Source organism: Macrobrachium rosenbergii, chromosome 51, assembly GCF_040412425.1.
Source record: "Macrobrachium rosenbergii isolate ZJJX-2024 chromosome 51, ASM4041242v1, whole genome shotgun sequence".
NCBI classification, from domain to species: domain Eukaryota; kingdom Metazoa; phylum Arthropoda; class Malacostraca; order Decapoda; family Palaemonidae; genus Macrobrachium; species Macrobrachium rosenbergii.
The window spans coordinates 54,225,383-54,232,882 of record NC_089791.1 but is presented as its reverse complement, the minus strand read 5'-3'; the positions used below and the strand labels follow the sequence as shown (position 1 = coordinate 54,232,882).

The window sequence follows — 7,500 nt, the reverse complement described above, 5'->3', positions numbered from 1 at the left end:
ATGATAGAACCGTTGTACATTTACATGATCGGCCTCAAAACATATTGTAGGATGAGGATGATACAACTGTTTTTGTAATTACTTGTTCTTCCCTAATAGAAAATTGAGAAAGCTGCTAACCTTGCTATAGATCTGGAACTGGTTAGTGAGTAATGTGACCAGTGGGACGTCTATATAAACACCGGTTAGCTTGACTTTTGTAAATAACCCAAAATCGTTGTATGCTTAGGCTACACCTTTCAGGGCTTAATGGGTATACCACACTTACTGTAACAATAACTGTTACAGGCTGGTGCTTACACCTTTCAGAGCTTAATAGGTATACTACATTTGCTGTAACAATAATTTCTACAGGCTGGTGATAACATCTTGCAGAGCTTAATAGGTATACCACACTTGCTGTTAATTGTTACAGGCTGGTGCTTACACCTTTCAGAGCTTAATAGGTATACCATTTTGCTGTAACAATAATTTCTACAGGCTGGTGCTTATACCTTTCAGAGCTTAATAGGTATACCACATTTCCTGTAACAATAATTTCTACAGGCTGGTGATTGCACATTTCAGAGCTTAATAGGTATACCACACTTGCTGCTAATTTTTACAGGCTGGTGCTTACACCTTTCAGAGCTTAATAGGTATACCATACTTGCTGTTAATTGTTACAGGCTGGTGATTACACCTTTCAGAGCTTAATAGGTATACCACACTTGCTGTTAATTGTTACAGGCTGGTGATTACACCTTTCAGAGCTTAATAGGTATACCACACTTGCTGTTAATTGTTACAGGCCGGTGCTTGCACCTTTCAGAGCTTAATGGGTATACCATTTTGCTGTAACAGTAATTGCTACAGGCTGGGGCTTACACCTCCTTTCAGAGCTTAATAGGCATACCACACGCTGTAACAACAATTGCTACAGGCTGGTGCTTACACCTTTCAGAGCTTAATAGGTATACCATTTTGCAGTACCAATAATTTCTACAGGCTGGTGATTACACCTTTCGGAGCTTAATAGGTATACCACACTTGCTGTTAATTGTTACAGGCTGTTGCTTACACCTTTCAGAGCTAAATAGGTATACCATTTTGCTGTAACAATAATTTCTACAGGCTGGTGCTTACATCTTTCAGAGCTTAATAGGTATACCACATTTGCTGTAACAGTAATTTCTACAGGCTGGTGATTGCACCTTTCAGAGCTTAATAGATATACCACACTTGCTGTTAATTGTTACAGGCTGGTGCTTACACCTTTCAGAGCTTAATAGGTATACCATTTTGCTGTAACAATAATTCCTACAGGCTGGTGATTACACCTTTCAGAGCTTAATAGGTATACCACATTTCCTGTAACAGTAATTGTTACAGGCTGGGGCTTACACCTCCTTTCAGAGCTTAACAGGCATACCACACACTGTAACAATAATTGCTACAGGCTGGTGCTTACACTTTTCAGAGTTTAATAGGTATAACATTTTGTTGTGATAATGAATTCTACAGGTTGGTGCTTACACCTCCTTTCAGAGCTTAATAGTCATACCACAATAATTGTTACAGTCTGGTGCTTACACCACTCAAAGCTTAATAGGTATACCATTTTGCTGTAACAATAACTTCTACAGACTGTTGCTTACACCTTTCAGAGCTTAATAGGTACACCACATTTCCTGTAACAATAATTGTTACAGGCTGGGGCTTACACCTTCTTTCAGAGCTTAATAGGCATACCACACGCTTTAACAATAATTGCTACAGGCTGTTGCTTACGCCATTCAGAGCTTAATAAGTATACCACATCTGTAACAATAATTGTTACAGGCTAGGGCTTACACCTCCTTTCAGAGCTTAATAGGCATACCACACTTGCTCTAACAATGTTTATAGTTAATTGTCCTGAAGAGGTGATAAGTATTATGGCATAGGCCTCATTAGTAGGATATTGTTTTTTTTAGAAAGTCAGCAATATTACAGAATAATATACTTCCTAAAAACTTTCTAAATAATAATATCCTAAAATAGAATTTTCTTTTATCAAACCCGTCATAATTTTGTTTACATAGTCACGGAAGATTTTTTGTTTCATCGTCTAACAAGATTTATTCTGGTAGGGAGCTTCCATTATCGTTCTTGGCCCTCTCTCTCTCTCTCTCTCTCTCTCTCTCTCTCTCTCTCTCTCTCTCTCTCTCTCTCTCTCTCTCTCACCAAGTTTTCGTTCATCACTTATTAGGCATAGGTTTCATTTGTCCTCATTTCAAATGTCAAATCTCTCTCTCTCTCTCTCTCTCTCTCTCTCTCTCTCTCTCTTCTCGTTCATCACCTTTCTCTCTCATATGTTCATCACCTTTCAGGCTCTGTCTCTCTCTCTCTCTCTCTCTCTCTCTCTCTCTCTCTCTCTCTCTCTCTTCTCTCTCTCTCTCAGTTTTCTTTCATCGCCTTTCGGGCATAAGTCAGATATGTCTAATTTTCTCTCTAATTTCTCTCTCTCTCTCTCTCTCTCTCTCTCTCTCTCTCTCTCTCTCTCTCTCTCTCTCTCTCTCTCTCCAGAATGACCTCCTACATGCACTGTTTGTGTGTATGTGTATACGTGTTTGTATGTATATGTGCACATAGGCTAATCTTCTTACCCATAAAAGTGACATTCCTCAGATAACGGAGAAGTTCTTCCCCATTGATTGGAGACATTCTCTGGCACAGCCCTGGCTCTTCCCCACAGAGCCGATGGTGCATGTTTCTGTAAGTAAAAAAGAAGTAAAAATTTGTTATTAATTAAAAAAAAGTTAATGACGGAATTTAATATTCAGCTACTACCTGGAAGACCAATATCCCCTTATATTTATAGTCTTCGAGGAACAGTCAGATTTGCTCGTTTTTTCAGAAATTCGGGAATTTTCCTAATTCAAAGACATTTTTTTTATTAATTCTAATTTATCTTTATTTTAGTTTACTTTATTTATTTTTGCCTTTATTTACAGCCTTCGGGAACTATCAAAATTTGTTCTTCTTTCCAGAAATTCAGGAATTTTCCTTTTTCAAAAGACTTTTTTTTATTATTTAAAATTTATTTTTCTTTTATTTTACTTCATTAATTTTTTTCCTTTATTTACAATCTTCCCGGAACTGTCAAAATTTGTTCGTTTTTTAGAAATTCTGGAATTTTTCCAAGTTCAAAATACTTTTTATTTTTAATTTATTTTTATCTGATTTTATTTTACTTATTTTGTATCTTTATTTACTGTCTTCGGGAACTGTCAAAATTTCTTCGTTTTTTCAGAAATTCAGTTTATTTTTCCCAGGTCAAAATTCCTTTTTAAATTTCTTATTTATAAATATTTCATTTTATATTCTATTTTGTTTTACAGTGAGGCCACGTACCACCTGACAGGTCACCTCACCTCATGCTTATTCTTTGGAGATAAATTATTATGAAATTTTATTTCAGAAATTCGGTAATCACTTATCTTTTTTATATATTTTTTGGCCCCATTAGCCACTGTCCATACATTTTTTTTTATAGAAAATCAAATGAATTTTCCTTCAAAATTTCCCCCATTACACCATTATCACTGATGAAAAAGCCAAGTAAACTCGTAGATATAAAATGTAAGCAAAATTATCAATTATAAGACGTTTTAGTAAGATTTTCTACATACGTATAGAGTTTCAAATTTTTTCGTTTTGTCTGTTTTCCAAATCTAATGAATCGTGTGAAAAAGATAATTATATACGCACAGCAAACGCAACCACAACAAAATAAAATAAAAATGTTGATAAAGTGTTAAAAAGAATAAATATGAAGGAAAATACAGAATGAGTGTTTCAAATTTTTCAGTTTTATCTAATTTCCAAGAATCATGTAAAAAGGGTAATTATATAAACACTGCAAACAAAGTGACTAAAACTAAAATTAAAAAATGTTGATAAAGTGTTAAAACGAATAAAAATAAAGAAAAATAGAATAAGTATTTCAAATTGTATCAGTTTTGACTAGTTTCCAATGACTATTTTCCAAACATATATGATGAATCGTGTAGAAGAAGATAATTATATAAACAGTGCAAACGAAGTCACAGCAAAATAAAATCAAAATGTTGATAAAGTGTTGAAAAGGATAAAAAGAAAGGAAAATATCAAATTAGTATGAGCTAAAAATCTTTCAGATGAGAAAAATATATATCTGATAAAATCTGCCGTAGCTCTGAGCCGCTGGCTTTACAAAAAGAAAGGAAGAGGAAAAGAAACTGATAGAAAAATACGAACCAGGAGCCAATATTGACGGACGTCACTCAGCTGAGAGAGAGAGAGAGAGAGAGAGAGAGAGAGAGAGAGAGAGAGAGATGGGGGGAGGGAGATCTGAGAGGATTAGCTGAAACTCCTGAAGAGCTGACAGTTAATATTAGGAGAGAGGGAGAGAGAGAGAGAGAGAGAAGAAAAATGAAAAAGATAAACATCTGGGAACTTTAAAACAGATAATATTCTAAGTGGATCAGTAAATTAACAAAAGTAGAACGCCGTTTTCTCTTACCTCTCTCTCTCTCTCTCTCTCTCTCTCTCTCTCTCTCTCTCTCTCTCTCTCTCTCTCATTGATAACTTGAATGTCAGCTCTTCAGGAGTTTCCGAAACTAATCCTCTCAAATCCCCACCTCTCTCTCTCTCTCTCTCTCTCTCTCTCTTAAATGAACGCATACTTGAAAGCTGCAAAAAAAAATAAATAAATAAAGCGCGCTTTCCTACTACGTTAACGCGTATCTAAAAGCCGCAAAAATAAAATGCTCTTCTCTTACTCGGACGCATATCTCAATTTCAGTGGAATGCACCTTGCTCTTACATGAACGCGTGCTTAAAAGTCGCAAAAAACGCTTTGTCGTACTACTTAAACCCGTATTTAAACACCGCAAAAATAAAATGCTCTCCCTTCTTACCTGAACGCGTAACCAAAAGCCAATGGAACGGAATAAAACGTACTTTTCTCTTGCCTGAACGCTTATCCGAAAGCCAATTGAACGCACCTTTCTCCTACGTGAACGCATATCTAAAAGTCAGTGTAACGCACCTTCCTCCTACATGAACGCGCGTGCAAACGCCACAAAAATAAAACGCACTCTCCTCTTACCTGAGCAAGTATCAAAAGCAAATGGAACGCAATAAAACGCATTTTCTCACGCCCGAACGCGTATCTGAAGACCTCAATCATAAAACTCACTTTCCTCTTACCTGAACGCTTATTTAAAAGCCACAGAAATAAAACGCACTCTCCTCTTACCTGAACGCATAACCAAAAGCCATCACGGCGTCTGAGACGAACTGAAGTTGAGCTTCGAACTCGGTGTTTTCATCCGTCAGCTTCTCTCTTCCGGTGCAGACCCTCGAGTAGTTCCGGTTGTAATTCGTCAGAGGGCTCTCTGGGTACTTGCACTTGAAGTGGTCCTCCCAGTACTCTGTGTAAGGAAGGGGGGGGGGAGGAACGCAAAAAAAGAAAATTGAGATGGGTTGTCTTCGTTTAGAATGGGGATAATTGTGTTGTGTGGTTTTACGAGTATGTATGTATCTATGCGTGTGTGTATATACGTGTGTGTGTGTGTGTAGAAATATAAATAACTATATATACATGTGTGTGTGCTTGTGTATTGGACGTATATTAAATAAAATCATATACATGACATTTTCCATTACGTTGATATGTCAATAAGAGGATTCTTTTATATTTAACATCAATCCAGCTTTCTTGTTTCGTAAGCAATGCAATTCTCTATCAACAAACTAACAAGAGCATCTGCACATGATTCAGGTTTTTTCCGTAGGCGTATTATGATGAGTTGATAGATAATGTGCTTTCAAAAAATTAACTCTGATATCTCTGTGATATTTCTAAGCGAGAAAAATCAGTAACCCGATTTTTAAGTAAGTTTTCCCAGTTAATTCTAGTCTAGCCAAGTCTGTCATTTTTGCACATTTATAAACAATATTTTGGTTTTTTAGCTATATCTTTGTGGTAATGTTTGGCAAGAAAAGTCAGTAGGCCTATTTTTAGGTAAGTATTCTAGTTAATTTTAGTCTAGCCGAGTCTTATTGTTTTTTGCACAGTTATAAACAGTATTTCGGTTTTTACTTAAACCTGTTCTAGATAAGCAGCTTATGTAGGAAAGTAAAGCTTAACTTGAATAAATATCAGCTCATTTTTCAACAAATTTGCCAGTGATTTTAGATCCAAGGTACATCTACCACCTCTTCTTAAATATTTTAATAAACCTCCATATTTTCTGCAATATCTTAGCCAGAGGCCGAGGTCATAATAGGTTATTTGACGTTCTGAAATGTTCTCGAAGTTGTCAAGATTTTGAAATGATTCATCTGCGAGTGTCGGGGGGAGTGCCGTCAGTGCACCTCACTCGGTGCACTGTACGCATTACTTAAGGTTCTTTGCAGCGTCCCTTCTGCCTCTAGCTGCAACCCTTTCATTCTTTTGATTGCACCCCTGTTTATATTCGCTTTCTTTCATCTTTCTTTCCACCCTCTCCTAATAATTGTTTCATATTGCAAATGCGAGGTTTTTCCCCCCTGTTTCACCCTTCAAACCTTTATACTCAATTTCCCTTTCCGCGCTGAATGACCTCGTCATAGGTCCCAGCGCTTGGCCTTTGGCCTAAATTTTATAATTCGTTTCCATCTGCAAATGTATTGTCAGCTGGTAACAGTTCTTCATTGGAGGGGTGGGTAGAGCTCTCGGCTAGCACGCTGTTGGCCCAGCGTTCGATTCTCCGACCGCCCAGTGAAGAATTAGAGGAATTTATTTCTGGTGATAGAAATTCATTTCTCGTCATAATGTAGTTCGGATTCCACAATAAGCTGTAGGTCCCGTTGCTAGGTAACCAGTTGGTTCTTAGCCACGTAAAATAAATCTAATCCTTCGGGCCAGCCCTAGGAGAGCTGTTAATCAGCTCAGTGGTCTGGTTAAACTAAGATATACTTTTTAACTTGATAACTATGGTTGTGGCAATAGATGGTGCTGTCTGAGCTTGTTTTAAATGTATTCCTCTAAGTGGTTTCGGTAGCTTGGAAGCTCTGTGAAGAAGAAGAGGTTCATCGGGTAGCTGCCCAGCTAAATGATCGTTGAAATCACACCGAATTCAGACAGAAATGTGAAGACATGAATGAACACTGGGCGGAAATTTAGCAACACTACATTCAGTTTATGTCAGATATTCAGTAATTAGAATCAAAACTAAAAGGAGCATTTACAAGAATTAGAGATAATAGTCAAAAATATTCAGATAGAATGTGGAAAATTATGTGGAAAATTTATTTTCTAACGTTTCTACTGGTTTTTGGTGACGATTTTTAGTTCATTATACCCGAGTCCGGCGCGAAGTAAATATTTCCACGTCCCTTATGAAAGAAAGTTGTGTTTCCCAAGAAAACATCATAGCCTCCATAAGAATATTTTAGAGCGTTACAGAAATTTTCTATGCAAATGAGGCCTCTCAGTTTGTTGCGGGAGTC

General features: G+C 36.8%; 1 pseudogene; it reads right to left on the bottom strand.

The window, feature by feature from the left end:
* Positions 1–7,500, bottom strand: part of LOC136833055 (metabotropic glutamate receptor 4-like) — a 259,896-nt pseudogene that overhangs the window by 23,985 nt on the left and 228,411 nt on the right.